The sequence below is a fragment of the Pseudochaenichthys georgianus genome, chromosome 15 (assembly GCF_902827115.2).
Source record: "Pseudochaenichthys georgianus chromosome 15, fPseGeo1.2, whole genome shotgun sequence".
In the NCBI taxonomy this organism is placed as follows: Eukaryota; Metazoa; Chordata; class Actinopteri; order Perciformes; family Channichthyidae; genus Pseudochaenichthys; species Pseudochaenichthys georgianus.
In genome coordinates this window covers 14171028-14191121 of record NC_047517.1, presented here as the reverse complement: position 1 = coordinate 14191121, position 20094 = coordinate 14171028, and the positions used below count along the sequence as shown (strand labels likewise).

The 20094-nt window shown below is 42.2% G+C and overlaps 2 long non-coding RNA genes across 3 annotated transcripts in view; one reads left to right on the top strand and one right to left on the bottom strand.

The window, feature by feature from the left end:
- Nucleotides 1-19884, bottom strand: part of LOC117459690 (uncharacterized) — a 60061-nt gene extending 40177 nt beyond the window's left edge. Inside the window, exon 1 of the long non-coding RNA XR_004553550.2 lies at nucleotides 19796-19884. This is a non-coding gene — a long non-coding RNA (uncharacterized lncRNA). The remainder of the gene's footprint in view (nucleotides 1-19795) is intronic.
- LOC117459691 (uncharacterized) overlaps nucleotides 1-20094 on the top strand; it is a 63015-nt gene that overhangs the window by 15589 nt on the left and 27332 nt on the right. The window lies entirely within an intron of this gene.

The window sequence follows — 20094 nt, the reverse complement described above, 5'->3', positions numbered from 1 at the left end:
ACTAATTGATTGAACCCGTGGCTTCCTTGCAAGAGTCATATTTGTAAAGCTTAAAGCCTCCTTTATAGCAGCTAGAAAAAAAGCATCAGTTGCTAGTATAGCTTTCCAGTGGGTCTCGTTTATTTACTCAAGAACTACTTTTTCTTAATAACACAATAAAATATATATTTGTCTACATTAATTATGAATGTTCTCCACCTTTCTATTTTATTTACCTTTCTATCATTTTGATACTGAGCATTCTGGTTTCTCTGTGTGAGATGCTATCATTGCATTGTAGTTTTTTGAATGTACAAAGAAGCCTAGAAGCCCTGAAGCTATATACTGCTACAGAGAGCTATTTGCTCTGCGTCAGCGGAGTATCCTGTCATGGAGAGAAAATCCCGTTTGAAGTATGGCCCCCGTCTTTCACACTGACGATAATGCTCCTGGCTTTATCATGTCCTCCGTGCAAAGCCCATGTCTTCTCTTTTGTCCGGCTCCCTCTCCCCCACTCCTGCACACCCCCTGGCTTTCCTCTTTTGTGTCACTCTCTGTCATATTGCTACACGTTCACAGTGAGGAGAAGCGGTCCAAAACCTTATCCCCCCCGAGGCATGCTGGGAAGTGTAGTCAAGGGTCTGGGGATGGTTGGTTCCGTTTTTGGGGAGTTTGCTGGTATCAGCAGATGGAAACTGATCCATAACATTTGAACTACATCTAAATAAATACATGCATTTGATTAAATACTGCCTGAAATCACAGTCCATCCTGTGCTATTTTAGATATTGAATACACATGTTTTGATTTTATTTATATGGTTTTATGGCTGAATACATTCTAAGGTAAATACTTAGCATTTTAAATTAGATACATTATTAGTATTCATTCTGCTCCAGCTAAATCCGTCGCTTGAATGCAAATGCACTGCAGTCTTTTCCACCATGGCTTTGTTGGCCTCTCAGAAACCTTAAGCCGGTATCTTAAATAGGGGCCTCTCATGGCATATGCATGTGCAGTATCTTATCTGGTGAATATCACAATCATTCTCTAGGACATCAAATATTTAAACAGGCCAAACAAACAAGAGACTGGAGGGGGGGGGGCATGGAAACACGCCTTTTGTGAAGCCCTGTGTGAAAACAATAAATGTGCTACCAGCCCTCAATATTTTCATATTCAATGACTCTGTATGATCCATATGATCCCAACATAAAGAGGGTCTGTGAACCCTCTCTCTTAAACTGTAGCAGGCATATATTACCAGGCTTAGAGCTTGGCAAGCTCCGTATCCCAAAATAGATTTCAACAATACTCTATGAGGATGCATTAAATAAATCTCTGCTCAGCTAATCCGTGGAACAGTTCACATATTCGAGAGAGACACTCCGGTAGGACAAAAGCGCCGCTCTGCTCGCCGCGCCTTCATCTAGGGACAGACACACATAAAGAGAGATATTTAGAGAGAAGGGAGGGGATTGGGGGGGTAAGAAATCCTCCACTAATGTGACAGAGAATTCTCCCCCCCAAAAAAGCATCATTGTGTGCTCTTGCTCTGCAAAGCAGATTCTGTATCACTCTATATTTTTCCTTTTTTTTCTCCAGCTCGTGCAATAACTTAATCTTAGAGGCAAAACACGGACATGAGGGCCATTTTGAAACATGTTGTAGATAAATGTTAATCACATTAGCATTTCCCAGACTTCCGTAAATCTCCATAAATAGCATGCTGAGGTTGATCCCTCTCTTTTGCCCATTGAGGCAAAATTACAGTTGATGAATTGCTTTTGCCATGCATGTAGGCTAATGAAAGCTTTGCTCCTGGGCCTTCCTTAACAAAGGCTCATCATTTTTCCACTTTCCACTAAAATAAGAACCTGTTCCACTTTTAATTAATAGTTTTACCCTCTCCTATTCAGGAGTGTATGCATAGTTTCAAATGCATTTTTTTAAGGTGACAAATGGTTATTAATACTGAAGAAACAAGGCCTTTTGTGTTAAAGTAACAGGGAGGTAATGTTAGCCAGCAGGTCTAGAATTTCACAACTCATCAGTCGGCTCCGAGTCTTAAACATTTCATGACAGTTCATAAGATACAGTTACTTACATGAGCATTAAGGATATACCTGTACTGACTTTATGTTCATCTTAATTAAAACAACAAGCAAAGTGTAAGGAATATAAAAGCAGATATTAATCAAATCAACAAGCATTTTACTTTAGTAAATCAACAATTATAAATGGCTTCTGTATTGTTTTCATGTGTCTTCTGATTGAGTTACCGAGGGTGGCTGACAGGCCCAAAATACTTCCATTAGGAGAAATGCTCTGCACTTTCAAAAACGGTCCCAATATAAAAAAACAAACATAAAACTGAGGAAACATCTTCACCAACTTGACAATACATGATGCGCAGGGTTTACTCATGACTTTACTCTGTTTTTGGCTTTACTCGCGTCAGCCCCCCTAGTTACCTCTCTAAATGCCAGTATTAGATTAATAAGCAGCAATTAGCATGCATTAGGGTGCATGCCACACATAATGAGTACTTGGGTATGATTACTCAGACAGCTTGATGTTGGAGAGAGCAAATAGCCTCGTACAGCCACATGTGGTTAGGGGACACTCACTATCCCATGACTGATCTAAGTGAGCTGGTTTTGACATCAAACTCCTACAGTATCCTCTCACAGCGGTAATTTATTGCTGTCAGAATCCCACGTCTCCCGCTGAAAGGCAACATATGTCTTTGTGTTATGAGCATATCATATCGCCCCTGCTTGTCTAAATCACCAAACAGCAATCCTGTCATTGTGTTTGGATCATTCCACATCATCATTTTCAGAAAAGCTCCCTTTGCACAAGAAAATATCTGCAGCTTTTACGTGTTCCTTGATAATGACAGCGAATAGCACTTGTTTCCTTAACTGCTGATAAGGAAGCAACATTTCTGGTGAGAATCCATTTCGTTTGTACCTGTTGCTTAAGCTCAAAGGTGGGCGATCCATACGGCAATTTAGTATTTGTATTTCCAGGCTGTCACATAGAATCGGCTCTGACATAGAGCAGATGCAGCTAACCGAAGCGGTAGCTGCAGTTAAGCACTGTGGGTGATTTCATACCAATTAGTGCAAATCATGGAGTACTTACGATTATTGCCAAGTGAGTTTAACAACACTTTGACACCTCTGAAACTGACCCCTCTTGAGTTTATTTCCCCCCATAGATTTCCAACTTCTTTGCAGGACGTAAAAGTAATTTATCCAGGCTGGGACTTTTCATTTCAGCAGCTTTTTTTTTTATTTTTATTTTTTTATATATGGCCTCCGGTGACAAATCTGGCTTCCATCTCGGGTCCGGCCAGTCCCCCTCATTTGCAGTAAGGGAAGTGGTGGCTGGGCTGGGGACAAACTAACAGCCCCCTTTCTGCTGCCCCCTCATCTCGGGGCTTTAGCTGAACTGCTCTGGCATGAAGTAGAAGCTGCCGTCTCCATGGTGACAAGTCACTTCAGCTCCACCAGCTTTACCCAGGCTGTGAATTGACTGGCTTTTAAAAAAAAAATAAAAAAAACATTGAAAGAAAATATAGCGTTTCATTCCTCTCCCTATTATGTCGACGGGTGAAAAACAGCCCTAATATGGTGCATTGGCTGCTAACACTGACTAATGGCTGGAGAATATGCGCTGAATAGCTGTTCTGCTGGTGAAAAGCTAATGGAGGGAGACTTTGGCAGTGTGTGTCTCATTGAGGAGGGAGACAGAGAGAGAGGCGGTCCCAGAGGTATGGATGGGGCTGCTGTGATAGTTGTGAACTCTCCCAGTGTTTATGTGTGAGCCAACAGCCTCCAGAAGGAGACTGGAGACATTCTCCACACCGTCTTGCAGACTAGAACTGGTCCCTTCAATTAAATGAGTTAATTTGAAACCATAAGCTTGTCCTTAATTAAGAAGAGCTTAGACATCTCCTGAAATGAAATATCTGAAATGAGCTATATTGACGACATACTATTCCCCTTTGTTCCCCGTCCTCCTCCATTAGTCAAGATGGTCCATATGCAGCGTTTGGTTCATGCAAGACGCAGATAAATGCTAGAGAGAGACGTAACCTCAGCGAAATGTGGAGCATTTTGAGGGAAGTTTCAATTTCAAAGTGGATCCATTGTGGACTCCCACCACGTCTTCTCTCGCACCGTATTCCCCGCCAGCCTGACTCCGTGCATCCCTGGTGCCAGAGAGAGGAGGATGAGAGAGGAGGAGGGGAGAGAGAGAGAGGGAGAGAGATTGTGGCATTAAGTAAATAATTTGTATGATAATTCATTACAGCGCAGTCTTTTTCAACTTTAATTGGTCTAAATGAAGAGACATTTCACACCATTTAGATAAAAAAGAAAAAGGAGGCCAGCATAATGAAAAGGGGCCTGCCTATCGGACTTCAGAGGTTTGCTCTAAATGAAAATGTAATTGCAGGCGGAATGGTACAAGAGGAGAGACCCGCGCTGCAGATCCGGGGGTATCTTCAGACAGCCGAGCAAAAGCTAATGACTGAGCAATTTGGAACATTTACTCACCCCAAAGACTCTCATTAAGTCAATCACAGGCTTAGCCGAGACCCACTCGCAGCGTCGGAGCCGGCCCCGCATTTATTCCAACATCAATCAGGAGGGGCCGGCTTCTTCTTCTTTCAGAAGCCATGAAAAACGCCCAAGTAATTTATTCGGGATCTTTGAGAGGATAATGGCCAATTATTTGTTTATAACACTGGTTAAATTTTCATTAGGCAGATTAATGGAATATCATGTACTGTCAACACTGGACTGAGGGGTGGCGTGTCAGAGATAAACGGCCAAACAGATGATGTCGCTCTGTTAGTAAATTGGTTTTTCTGCTGCCCCTTTTCCTCCATATGAAAATGTGAAGGTGGACAAGGCACTGGGGGGTGAAGCAGTCTCCAACAGGAGTGGAGGCAGAGGGGAGGACATTGTGATGAACTTCATTCAGCTGCAGGGTCTTTTGTTCTTAATGTTTGGCTTCAATGTCAAATTTCAGCATTATCCTCAGCTTGTTTAAATGTTAAATATTCTAAGTTTGATTTATTCACTTCCTCCCGACCCTCAAACTACCTACTTTATAAATCATGCACAATCCATAGCCAATCTCTTGGAAACATATTTCACACAGGCACTATTTGAAATGATAATTCCGGTGAGTTTTTTAGAAGCTAACTTTTTTAACGAACAGAAAGAGCTACTTTTGGCAGTGACTGTGGCTGATAGCTTAATCTGACATTATGCAGGCGACATAAGATACCTGTAAGTGACAGTTAGGAGTGAAATGACAACTACAAGGCAGGCAGGCTGCTGATTTGCTGACCCCATATGATGTTAAAAGTTGATATAAAGCAGTTTGAACCTTAAATTGTGCCTTCACAGACCCCCACCTGAAAGTGGTCCGGGAATTGTCATTTTGAGCGTTGCACATTTGGGCTTCAAATAACCTCCCTTCTTCCCCAAATGCAGGGTTTTGAGAATCGAGATCAAATATGGCATATCAAATCTTAATATGCACGCTTCACCCAATAGTGTGCAAATGATACATCACGGGTTTCACATCCCCAGACTTATGAACCAAGAATTTAAATGACCATTTTTTTCTCCCTGACTTGTAGTTTATAGGACACTGATTTGTTTGCGAAAGCCTATGGTGAATTGTAAAAAAGCGTATTGTACTTAAAAGCTTTAACAGCTTCATTTCAACATGAATCTGTTACATCTGTACCCGTACCCACATTACATTATGATTACATACATTTCAAAGAGTTTAGCCATCATTTCTCCCCATAAACCTTTGCGTCCTGGATGTGAGTTAATTTGGACCCCTGGATCGCAATCTGCCCACCTTAGGGCACCCAAAGTGCCTACTAGCGCCCCTATCAAAACAATCATCAGCTGAAGGAGGTTATCGTTGGGCTGGCCTATCTGTCACCCGGCCACCGGCAGCCAGCGGGACACAAGGGCCATTTAATTAGGACTACTGCTCCTCTCTGGTGTGAAAGACTCTCAGGCCCCTTTGATTCCCCGCTGCTCTCCCAGCAGGAAGTGGTTGGTGATAATTGACACAGGATTTCCTTGTTAACCAGCGGCAGACTCTGTGGATTAAAGTGACAGAGATCTCCTGAAGAAAGTGGGGAGTAGATAAGGGGGAGGGGAGGAGGTGCAGTGGGGGGGAGAGGTGGGGGCAGCAGCTATTTACCGCTCTTGAGAAACCAGGGAGGAAATAGCAATATCAGACTGGTGCGCGGTCCTGCCGCGAGATGTAGCTCCCACTTATCTTAGCCATTTCAGCTTGGCTGATCAAAGATTGGCTTTCCTTAAAATAACCTGGGCCCAAGGTTGAGTACATGCTTCCACGCCACAGGTTTTTTTGGCAAATTATCAGTCTTTTCCAACCCCCCCCCCCCCCCCCCCCCACATAAAGCTGCATGGTTGTTTGTGGAGGACTAGAGAGATAATCGCATTTCATTTGTACAATTATACACTATCATGGAATAAAAGCATATTTGCAAATGACGTAATTTTCCTGCTTTGTACCAACTGGGTCACAAGCCTTGACAAAAGCATTATCATGCAGACAGGAGAGGTACCCAGTCAGCTGTAGGGCAAAGATGGAGCTTTCAGAGGATGTAATCCACTTTATTTATTTCTAGATTTCCTTTCTGCTCATCCGACTACCACACAGCTTACCAACAGACGTTTTACAAGCGCTCATTGGAAGGTTTTAACAGCTCTCCTAGAGATAAAAGAAGAAGGAGCTGCACTCTTCACTTTCCAGGAGTCTTCTTTAGTTTGCCTTGTATCAAACATAGGGCAATGTTACTTTACTTACAACATACACAGCAGTGATAGCTTCTGCATGAACTGTTTTTTACACTTTGTCATAAAAAACAGACTCAATATATGAAGCTGCGAGAACATGCGTGTGTGACATATTTACTCATACATCTGACAAGACACTCCACTCCTTAAAGGCCCCAGCTGCCCAGAATGACCCAAACGTGGCGTAAAACGTTGTCTGGTCACTTTCAAGTGCTTACTGATGACTGAATGGGGTGATGGCAAGCTTCCAGCAGTAGGACTGGGTCAAATGCAGGTCCATCATATAAATCACAGGAGAAATTCCATTCTCTCTTATCCCCTAGCCAATACATTCATGCAGCTGTGGATATGTGAGAGGAAGACAAAAAAGGAACCTGTTTCTTTATTATAGTAATAAGGCCTGAGAGAGTGATCCTCAATTCACGTATGGGTCGGATGATGGGAGTGCTTTTAGCATCACCAAGTTTGTTTGTATAGTTTGTTAAATAGATTCAATCCAAAGTGGCAGAAATGAAGAACTATACATATTTCATTTGAGGCTCCTTGCCGAGAGACAGTCCTTCCGTTAGCAGCTACAACTCAAATGTACTAGCAACTAAACGCGATCCCCTTCACCGGGTTTCAGAACCAGGGGGACAGCCCATACTCCCAGGAGGAAACCTTACGGCCCCTCTCGTTTGTACTCAAATAAACAAACAGATGTAAACTATAAGCCAACGCCTCCCTTAGAGATTATAAAATAGCCGGGTTATTTGGACCGGTTTTCATAGTTTCAGCTGTTTTGTAGACCTTTGCGTATTCTCGCATTTAAATGTCCATCTAACAAATGTGTATGCTGCCTCTGCCTGTGCTATTTATTCAGAGCATTTGGCCATGCATTACATATTGCACCATTAAACTGTGTGCCTGTGTAAATGGTGTTTAGGTCTTTTATATGCCAGTGTTTGCAATAAACATTATGGTGCTTTGGAGTACACCAGGATAGGTTGGGCTAACAAGTAGCTTGTATTGTCTTGCTGTATATACAGTTGTGTGTATGTGTCCCACTGCAGAGTGAATACCCTTACAACGTCATCTGCTTTGTAAAATATTATTCAGCCACATTTTAAACAGAAAAAACATCCAAAACCTCGAGCAGATATCTTCTTTAAAGTCCTTCTTAGAAAGCTCTTAATCCATAGTTGATTGTGGGATAAATATGCACATTGCTGATTGGCTAGGCACAAGTTAGGTGCAAAGTCCAGAGATGAGTCACACCACCTTTGAAGTGTTTAGATGCAATATGACACAAACAGGCTGCACAGAAACTTCGCATCACTGTCCACACCTTCTTATCTGTGCTCCCTCATAGCTACTGTATCTTAACCATGCTGTAAGACTTCAATATGTGAGCATTAACACGCTTCAAGGTCCTTGATTTCTCTTCAGGAATTACTGTGTGGCGACCAAGAGGAGAAGCTGGAGATTTGTTCCCTTCAGTCTAAAGTAAATAGGATAGGCAGGGGAAGCAATCATATAACCAACACGTGCTCCGCTATCAAGAAAACACAGCAGTCTAGATTAAGATTTTGTCATAACTAAAATCATTGCTGTTTCATTTAATCTGAGAGCAGATAAACTCTTAAACCTTTTTTCATAAAATGATGGTTTTGGAACGATAAGTTCAAGTTGTATTGAGCATGTCACTACTTTTGAAAAGTGGTTCCTCGGAAACAATGTGCCGGTTAGTAAATGAGCCATGAGTATAGAAGAGAAGTGTCAATGTGGCCTGAGTAAAGGCAGCGTGACACTACTCAGACAGAAGATTTGCTGAATGAAAAGAGAACCGACCCCTTTAGCTAATCCACACTCACTGACCCAGGAGCAGGTGCTTCAGCATGTGATACTGACCCTCAGTAAATCTTAGAGTTCCGCTTTAACCACCCATCAATAATTAGGTTACTTGTTAGGTATTTAAAGTGACAACCATGATAATTAGAGATGCTCCGATCGCCAATTTCGGGGCCGATCGCCGGAATCAGTATCGGCCGATACCGATCGAGTGGGCGGGGCCTAAATGGAAGATTTAAACATGTTTAAAACTCAGTTAATGGGGCTCATTCACTGGAGCTTCCACAAACAACAATCAACTTAATTATTACATTCAAATGATGTACATTATTCAAGTTTACATTCACTTTGGAGAATAACACGGGAGAAATGAGCGGAAGCGCTCTCTTTTCCTCTCTCCCTCTCCTGACAGCCTGTCAGTATCTCATGCAGCTCACTGAGTAATGAGTGACCCGACAATGAAGAATACATATATTTATAATAACTAGTTTAGCTAGTTCCAGAGGTAGATAAAATAGCTAAGTGTGTTAGGTCTAACTCTTACGGCCCGTCCACACAGCGGCGTGCGTTGACGCTTCCCCATTCACTTTGAATGGGGTGACGTCACTTTTAGCCGAAATGCATCGTGGGAAGCGACGTGGAGCGTAGCTGGCGTGGCTCGCTGCAAAAGTTGAGCAATGTTCAACTTTTGACGCCTCGGCAGAAGCGTCAAAAGATTCATGTGATTGGTTGTTGGTCGAGTTTCAGACACGCCTGCCGGCAAGCGCCAGCGCACGCCACTGTGTGGACGGGCCGTTACGGTACGTCCGCACAGCAGCTTTTCAAAAATCTTGAAAATCCATGCCTGGTTCCTCCGGTTTCTATCCCGTTAATAGTTCTGGTCGTAAAGAACCGGGTGATTTGCTACCGTAATTTCTCGTTTGGAATATGAGGAAATGAACTGCGGTCTGGTTCTCCCTGTGTGTGTGTTTCGCTGCGCTTACCGGTCCGGCGGGCGGAGCAGCAGGACTTCTGCTTCATACACGTTGCATACCACTATTTTACTGTCTTTTTCGGACACCTTAAAATAATGCCAGACCGGTGAAGCCATTTTGGCGAGCTTGTTTTGCCGCACTCAGAGAAAAGTGTCATGTAGTTTACTTCATGCGATCGGCTCTCGCGATCGGCATGTTTACGGCCCGTCCACACAGCGGCGTGCGTTGACGCTTCCCCATTCACTTTGAATGGGGTGACGTCACTTTTAGCCGAAATTTATCGTGGGAAGCGACGTGGAGCGTAGCTGGCGTGGCTCGCTGCAAAAGTTGAGCAATGTTCAACTTTTGACGCCTCAGCGAGGCGTCAGCCAATCGAATCATATGCCAGTACAAGCTCTAGCCAATCAAACCGCTGCTGGTGTGTCAGGGGCGGGAGATTCATGTGATTGGTTGTTGGTCGAGTTTCAGACACGCCCGCCGGCAAGCGTCAGCGCACGCCGCTGTGTGGACGGGCCGTTAGAGAGCGATCGGAGCATCCCTAATGATAATCAAAGTACATTTTTCTCTGTGTTTGTGTTTTTTGCACTGCAGTCAACAGAGACCAAGTGTGGATCTGTCAGAGTAGTCAGCGGTGTGATTCCTTTCCTCTGGTAATCTGTCCAAAACTGGTTGGAGAGGGATAGAGCAAGGGTAGATTGTCCACATGTTAATAGAGCGCAGATGGCGTTGTTGTCTCAGACAAATGTTTCAAAAAAAAGAAACTGTGTGGTTTATGTGTGGGGAGTCGGGACCACTGCACTTATTCAATTGTGATACATTTGATTTTACTTCCTCATTTAGAACATACCTACACATTTGCAGGTTGGATTGTCTTATTGTAAATACTGTTAAACTCTACTATGTAGACTACAAACAAAACAGTTCACAAAGTAAAGAGTCCTGTACTTAATAGACAAGAGTTAAACAACGAACTATTATATAACAACTCAGTTCATCTTCAGCTATCAGCATCAAGTAAACCCAAGTTCCTTTTCTTTCATTCAATTATGTTCATATTTGGCTGCGAAGGGCTTCCAACTGTGGTCGAACTCTCCAAAGTCAAGATTGCAGCATCTCTAACTGTACGATCTGTAACTTTATTTGTTTCCTCTGTGCCACTTCCCACACAGCCAGACGTTGTGGTCTAATCTATGAGTCTTAACCTCATTATTAATATTAAATAGCCGGCTACTTTCCATAGCCTTTGTTGCAGTGGAATATGTTTTACAGAGATACAGGGGGGGGGGGATTTCCTGCAGGGGTGGAGTATTATGTATGAACTGATCCTCTGGGACACATGGGGCTCACAGTGGAGGCTGTCAACTTCTCCATAGGCTCATTTTGTGTCCACTTAGCTTTAATTCCCTGTAAATAACAAAAATCCATATTATGGATATTGATATAGCTTTGTGTGGTTATGTCCATAATTGTTTGTTTGTGTATATGAGCGTGTGTGTGTGTTAGAGAGAGTGTATCCCATCTATTTACTATTGGTAGTTTTGTAGTACTGATTTACTTATAGCACCATGGACTTTAAGATATACTCAAATGTCTTGCAGATTAAATATCTGTGTTAAACCACAAGGGGGGAACAAAATAACCAGTTATCTTACTAAAAACGACTTCTTCTATATAAAATAAATACATTTGTGCAAACAAGTTATTCAAGTTAGCAGACTACCAGGTTTAAGTTGCAAACTTTGGCTAGAAAAGCTTCTGTGGGTGGGCTGTGGCTACCACCCTCAAGCAAGCCCTCCAAGTCTCTGAACATAAACAAAAAATGGCAAAAGTTATTCGTAAATGTTCTTGGCCATAAAAAATGGTCAGGTAACTACTGCTATTCCTCAGCAGCGTTCCCAGATGTTCAACATACACTAAAGGTGCAGTATGGTTTCCAGATCTAACAGTATTGTATTTCAGCTCAGGCTATCCCACATTTGAAATCCAACCACAAAGCGGCCTGCCATTGTGTGAGAGTGTGAACAGAGTTTACATGTGCCTGTATTGGCTATATTGATAGTAGTTAATACATTGTTTACTATCTTTAAATTGTAATCTTTTTTTCTATTTTCAAAATAGATTGTTCACGTGATTTCAAGCTAGATCCACACTGAATTTGTAACTATTATTTCGAAATAAAAAATGTAAATACATTTTCCACATTTCATTTCGAGATATCTCATATTACGTATTACTTTTAAGAAATGTAATTGAGATATTAAACTGTCAACATAGAGACTTTGGGTTTTCCACACAGAAGCCAATTAATTGTCAGTTAAAATATTGCTTTATTCTTTTTTTCTAAGCCTCTGTATTTGACAAATACTTACACTTATGCTTGTAAATAATATTGTTTCTGGTTTGTTCTTGATACACATTTCAAAATATGAGTGATCGTCAACTTTTAACATAATTGTGGCCTATCGAGGACGGCAGAGAAAGTCAGCAAGACCCATTTTAGAAAGGAAACAGAGAACGTGAAGAAAGTCTAGGGAGGACAGGGAGGAAATGAGCGGATGGGAGGAGAAAGCCGTGACCTCTGTTGGCCACATCACCCTGGCCAAAGGATTAACCAAACAGCGGCCACTGACAAACACTCAGGAAATCAGAACCACATGCTTGAAGGGGGTGCTTATTTGTTTTTGCTAAATTAATGGGGGCTAATTGATAATGTCATTACATCACGTAAGGGGCATGGGGAAGGGCAGGGTTGAAAAAAAATCTAGGAATGCTGCCCAATCAATCGTCTTTGAATACCACAGATGCTGGGCTCAGTCTAACCCAGAAGATTAAGATCTGTTGAGCTAACCAGCAGCAGACCGGCCGCTCACCCTGCGCTGCACCCTGCGCTGCACCCTGCGCTGCACCCTGCGCGGCACCCTGCGCGGCACCCTGCGCGGCACCCTGCGCTGCACCCTGCGCTGCACCCTGCGCGGCACCCTGCGCGGCACCCTGCGCTGCACCCTGCGCTGCACCCTGCGCTGCACCCTGCGCGGCACCCTGTGCGGGATATGACACGGACACGGCCATCTCACATCTCTCATACGCCTCGCTGAAGTGTGTAGAAGACATAACGTAGCGATTGCATTTACCACCACACAAACAAGAGACTGTTCAAAGCAAGTATGATTATACCATGATGTATTTTTCTTATAAGTAATCATTTCTGAACATCTTATATTGCTAATTTTCTAATTTTCAAGAGTTTACATGTTTTACAAATATTTATACCAAAGGGAAGGCTAAATAAACAGCACCTCCATAGCTAGACTTGCCTGCTGAAAGTATGCTAACATTTGTAAAAGTAATTAAATAAATATAATAGCTCTGCTGCAAAATGTCACATTGTTTAGTTGTTTAGTCAAAACAATTAAACTAATATCAAAATGTATACAAAAAAATCTCTGGATGTTGTGACCAGCTTGGTGCTAAACTAACTCTGAGATCAGAACCAGAGATCAACTATGTCTTTTTCACTATCAAAGGTCAACTAAGAATAATGTTCTGTCTATCACTAAGACTCGTAAAAGACAGGGAAATAGAAAGCTATGGGACCAGACAGCAATAATTTAGTACTATACTGTAAGAAGAAAACCAAGAATAATGCTACAATTAGTGTCATGTTATATAATCTTGTGTATAAACAATGTTTATTTGATAGAAGTATACAGAAGCAGGATGAGACTGTGAACTTGGGATGTCAAACATCATCACCGTTTACAAAAGTTCAAGGAAATACTGTTATGACAAGCTACGTCTGTTCTTTATTGAGCAGTACTGATAAACAGAGCAGACAGATATTGTCATTTTTAAGTTTTAAAAAACTGAACTGAATTAATTTCAAAACGGCAAAGCACAACAATTAAAGAGACATTAATTGTGCCCTGAGAAAGACTAAAGTTGTGTATCTGCTCACAATCAATGCCACTTTCTGTAGTGCACAGCCTCAGAGCAAGTGCAGCTGTGGGAGAGGACGGTGGCTCATGTGCTGCACAAGTGATTTAAGAGACAGTGTGGGGGTTTAGAGAAGGAAAACAAGTTCATTACACTTCCATACGTGCATATCACTCCCTGAAGACCTGTCAATGAAGACAGTGGAGAAATGAGCGGGCCTCATCCTCTCCCCAAAAAGTTATTAGAGAAAGCCCCAGGGTGAACATGTCATTTACAATCCGTACCCCCAAACCCTTGACCTCAAACTCTCTGGGGTCCCTGCTTCCTTTCAAACAGTTTGTGTTACTCCGGTGCAACTTCCATGCTTCCTCCCAGATAGCGTAAGCCGGTTTTGTGCGTGTATCTGTGTAGGTTGCAGGGGTGGTGTGATGGCAAATGATTACAAATGTCTCCGTTGTAGCGTAATTGGATCAAGCTGACTCAGAGCTTATTGAACAAGATCTCGGTTGTTTCAAAGCAGATGGATTAACAATTAAATTTGTTTGCTAATTCCGTGGAATACACCTTGAACAGAAAATAAGACGCATTAACTTGAATAAATTACATTCTTCCCACAGGGAATATCATTAGCGGGGAATTCCTTCTTATAGCCTCCCAAAAGACTTTGTCTTACTTTTCATCTTATAAATGGAGGGGGAATGTCGACAGTAAGACTCATCTCTTTCATGGTTTTCCGGCGCTAATCTGTTTTACAGTAAATGCTCTGGAGCCATAACATCTTGTTTTGCAGGAGCTACATCCTAATAACATATCACAAAGGTCACTCAAATAGCTTCAATAGCTATAATTAAATCAATATTTAATTCTTGTCAGTGTTTTATTGTAAATGCTGGTTAGATCAGATGATTTTAAATGTAGTAATACTGTCAGTAATGCTGTAAACTGCAGTGATCTGTGTCTTCCTATGCCAGAAAACACAATTTTCAGATGTTTTGGAACCAACAATCCAGCTTAAAATGTGCATAAATCAAGCTTCTCTTGAAAAATGAAATTCCAACAAAGGTTAAGAGCCTTAACCAAGATCATTGTAATGGTTGCTTTAGTAACAGGCACCATGATATACTGCATCAAGATGTGAAATTAGCTGGCAATCTGTAGCTAAATAATTTCAGTGTCAGTTAAACATAAAACTCCACAACATTTTCTTAGAAATCTTCAGAATTCCACAATAAAGCACAATGGGGTTTTGTTTTTCTGTCTATGCCTCACAATGTAAACATTTGACATCGCTGTTAAAATTCTGTCAAAACAGAGTTGAGCTCAGATCAGCGAAAGATTCTTTATCGACTTTTCCAAAGGAATAAAATGCTTTAACTGGAAAAAGAAGTCGGAACCTCTTTTGATCATTGTCACTGAGGAGTGAGGTTATGAGAAATATGTTCTGTGGCTGAGGCTGCTGTACCTGCGTACGAGCAATACTTCACATTGAAATCAGCTGGAAAGCCATTAAACTGGTGCAGAGCCTCCCAACTTTGACTTGGCTTGTGAGTCACCAACTGCACACAGATAAGCCCTCCACTGAAGCTAGCATATTAGCTTGACGGAGGAAAAGCATTTGTCTGAACCTTACTTTAAAGCACTATGAATGTCATCCTGGGTGCCCCTCTTAATTGAAGTGTAGTTGTCCCAGCACGGAAATATACGGGTACACATCACGAGTGTCGGCAGAATGTTTTATGGGGATGGTAACCACACCTGTTTAATATTAGCATCCTCCTTACTGTATACTTTACATTCTTAACGTCACTTTTAGTTTGATTTATCCTGGAGAGGTTAGCAGCAGATACACATTTTTGAGAGTTTTATGTTTTAGCAAATCAGAGATGTTCTGATAACAGCAAGGCAATAAATATGTAAAAAAAAAAATACAAATCAAGGTGCAAGGTCATTTCTGCGATAACTGTAAGCATTGCAATAATGTTGTGATCATGATTTACATTTAGCCACTCAAGGTTTGTCATCTGCAAATGATTCAGGCTAAGGGACTAAGCCATTTCATGTGGCAAAGATCTTTAGAGAACTTTTCCTGGCTGGCTGGAAGTCTACCAGCTGTAGCAGCGGAAATAGTCTACAGCGTATGTGCTCATCTTTAGTGGAGATTTCTGTCATTCCAACGGCTCGATTAAACCTGTAAGTCACCACCTCTGTATATCTGAAAATCAAACTCATTGTCAGGCCATTTTTAGCATTTAGCTACATTTAGCTTTACAGATGCATACACCCTTATGTATCATAATCTATGTTTGGTACTAAAACTAAGGGTTGTAATTAGTTTGCCCTTCCCCCCCTTTTGAACCCCGCCACAACCCCGGGCTCCTGAACCCACTTGTACATTTTAGGCCTCGATAATAAACCAACATCTGCAGAACTTACAAGTGCTTTAGCAGAGTTAATTGAGTAAATTGAAGCAAGCTGCAGAGCAGTGCTGATCTATGATCCCCTGTTGAGGGCCCAGAAGGGAGACAACAGATTTACTGCACGGACAGTGGGCGGCCTTTTGTTCAGGCCCTGGTTCATGGGAAGTTTGAGGTCAGTCGGGATTAAAATATTTTCTGGAACAAATGGAGTAATTTGAGCGCAATATAAGGAGCGCTCTGACAGTTTTACCCAGATCCAGGTGTGATGTATTTGATTTGAATCCCCATATCCCTTTTTCATCTTTCTATCTTTACCCCTTAACTATTATTTGGGATTTATAAATAACATGAAGATTTCCCATTTGTAACACACTCTTTAGTAAGGTTGACATAACAGAGAGAAGGAGTCGTGCATATGAACACAAACAAACACCAAAGGGGAAATATCTGTTCTGTCCCTCGGGGGCAATTCTGCTTGGCCTCATTGAAGTAGACTTTAAGTGACTATGACATACTATCTAGATTGAAGATCTAGATGTCGCTGTATCCTCTCTGACTCATTGCCTCTTAGTATAGTCAGAACAATTCATGCTTCAATATATCAATCGTAAAGGAGCACTAGCATTGATTAGCAAACGAGTTGTACCCTACAACAAAAACAACCTGCACATGCACCGGGAGCTGTGGTTAGAGGAAACGCGATATGCCAAGTAAGCATGCATATCAGATTCATTTGTAAAGGGGCATAACAATTTTAGTTTGCAGGGTCAAGAGTTTGATCCTCAGCCGGCTTTTCTCTCGAAGGAAAGAGCCAGGTGGCGAAGGTGGTCCTCCTTTCATACGGTGTTAAATTGAGCATTAAAGAGCAGCGCACAAGCCCCAGTAAAATGCGATGTGACTGACATTGATAGCCTCATCATAAGTAGTTAGCGCTGTGCTATCCAGTGATGTGTACAGACACCCTGCTATTGTTTATTTTGCCTAGGACATTTGTATTGATGTGTGGGATATTAATGAACAGCTTGCTACTTTTATTAACAGCTTTTTCCAAGGGAGTTTATTGGTCATAAAGGTTGGAAATTTAGTATAATTCAACATTTAGCTTTGAACCTACAAACGTATGGCATTTTACATTTGAGATCATTGTAGTTGCTTGTAGCCTTTAAGCCTGGTCGGTTAGAATGGCTAACAGAAGAGTTTTCAGAGTGGGAGGCAGCCATGTGACTTGGAAGAAGACAAAGGCAAGAGGATTTAAATGTGGATTTCAGTCTTGAACAATGGAGTGATGGAGCAAATATGCCTTGATGGCTCAGAAGGACTCTACCGTGTCACAAAGAGAGCTGCTACAGATGTCAGCACAGCCTGCATCTCTTCTGACGTTGTAACCACCAAAGAAGACCGACTCAGCAAGAGAATATAGAGAAAAGACTGATGAGCTTTGAATGTTATACTTGGCCAAGTTTTCTGTGATCACTTGTACCCCATTTTATCTTCCTACCATTTCCAACTGGTGTTATTGTTGGTGCAGCTTTCACAAAGACAACCGACAATGCTACCTGCAAGGCAAAACAGAACACTTTGCGTCACTTTGCAAACTGCACAACAGAGACATTAAAAACACATTTTCCCTCTGTTTATTTCATATGAATAAAAATGAATCTACTGTTGGCAGCCTGCTTAACGTGATTGTCGAAAGCAGGAGACAACCCCAGAATCACAAAGAACTGAAACCCTCATCTCAGTGCTTTGATAAAGGCAGCATAAAACGCAGTGGTATTATGATGGTGGCAGGTTTTGATCCAGATTAGTAAAAACATTTTTCCTTTTTGATCTCCCTCTTCACGTTCGAAACCATATTTTTTATATTTAACATTGCTCTGGTTGTTCCGCCTCCTCGGTCAAGCCACAGTAGACGTTACGTTGTTCTTCGATAAATGCTCTCTTGTAAGCTGTGATGTGTGTGTCTAGGACTTTTACGGTAGATCTAATGCGTTCGACAATGATGAAGCAAGAGTTTGTCCAAAGTAAGGAACCTCTGTTATTAGTTTGTTACGCAACTCAAGCCCAATCCTCTTCCTTTGAATGTTGTAAACCTCAAGCCTTCAAGCCTACTTTTTAGAACGTATTGTTTTAACCTTTTACATTTTTTTTTTTTCGTAGAATAGACAATTGACCACAACTGCCCTACCAGAGGCCCTACATATTTGGCGGATAAAAGATAATTTTATCATTTTAAGCAACTATATCTTGAAGAAAGTTCCTCTGAACTTTTGACCCCAGCCAACTCATACTGGGCAGAGCGTTGATTTGCCAGATTATTTTAGCATCTCCAACCACAGCTGAGTATGATCATAGATTCATCCTAATCCCAGCCTGTTTCCATAAGCACTTTGAATGCGCCACGCTTACTTCACCTGCGTCCTGTACCTCGATTCACTAAATTAGCGCCCCTCATGTGTGCCGACATGAAGCCATGTTGTTTAAGCGATTTAGAGGAGTATGGTACGCAACTTGGCACTGAACTTGAGCAGGGAAGTGGTAGAATCAACATTTATGTTCACACTGATTTCTTTATATCCTCAATTTGCCCGTCTCACTGTATTTACTCAGAATGAAACTGTAGAATAAACCTTAAACATTTGAGAACATAAGTTAGTCCACAGTATATGAACAGGACATTCAAGAGTGCAGAATGTTTGAATGTATTGCTGCAATTACAAACCTGCATAAATAGCCCTAAGTGTCTGCAGCAGGTACATTGTCAGTCAGCTGTTGCTCACAGTCACAGGGATTGCAATTCATAAAGCTGGTGGGGAAAGTTGCCTCTTGGCATTTCCTAAGCACATTTCCCTGCGAAGCATCTTCCCATTGTTGGCAGTGTCCTTAATGTGTGTAATAATGTCTCGTAGGCTCCCCGTCACAGGTGAGCATTCACAGGTGAAGGTGTTTCGTGTGTGACTGGGGTTCATCCATTAAAGCCATTGCTGCATTCACTGTGGAGCGCCGCAGTGTTTATTCAACATACTGTATATTTGGATGTTGCTTCTGAGCTGCCATGCACATTGTCCCAAATCATCTGAACCACCTCACTGTTTCTGATTATAGGATAGTGTAAGCCACACACACACACCCACACACACATTCACACTCAGGCAGTCCCATCTGTCTAATAAGGACGCAAAAAAAACAAGCATATGCTATTATCACTGAAGATGATTAAACATTTCTGCCAACTCTGGCTCCAGTCCCAGCTTGAATTTATGACCAGATCTTTTTCATGTTTCTTGTTGAGGCACAGAAGTCTCATTGTGTTGCCCAAAATACAAAGGCTGTATTCCCCACGCCAATACATTTCTCCATGATTGGACGCAAAAGATAATTAGCCATGTTGTATCAATGGGCTGCCAGCCACACTATATCTTGAAAGCTTTCTCGCCCAGACGTGGCCAACAATTAGCTCCGTTCCTCCCTTCATTCACATACAGTAGAGTCAGTGAGGGCGAGTGAGGGTCTCACAATGGGAAGGGGAGGGAGTGACGCATGGAGCAAAACAGGTTGACAGAAAGAGAGAGCAAGGGAGGGAAGGTGGGAGGGAAAAAAGGGAGGGAGAGAGAAATAGCGGGCCAAACTCGTTTTCCGCTTGATGGGTTAGCTGCAGAGAATGCACATTTACTAGATAAATGATTAAGGGGGGAAGGGGGGGCCTACGCCGCTCTACTATTATGTACTTCAAAGGTCTCCAAAGGCAGGTTAAATGAAAAGCAAATGTGTTGCCCTGCTGCTCAAATACCTCAAATGTTTTAGCAGGTGCAAGCAATGAAGAGGAGGGCAGTGACAGCACTGCACCTTGCTTGGGAATCGGGGATCCTCCTGTTCTGGGAGACAGATTGTGTCCGACCAGCGGGGGTGGGCGGGGGGGTGAGACGGGGCCAGTGTGTGCCAGCGTGAGGGAGGTCCAGCTCTGCTCAACGTTCTCACCACTCGGACTGCATCTGACACACAGGTGGAAAGGCAATTGGGTGCAAGTGATGTAGCTGTGGTGTTGGAGATTGAGTTCAAAATAAATCTTTAGAGATGACTCACAAATAT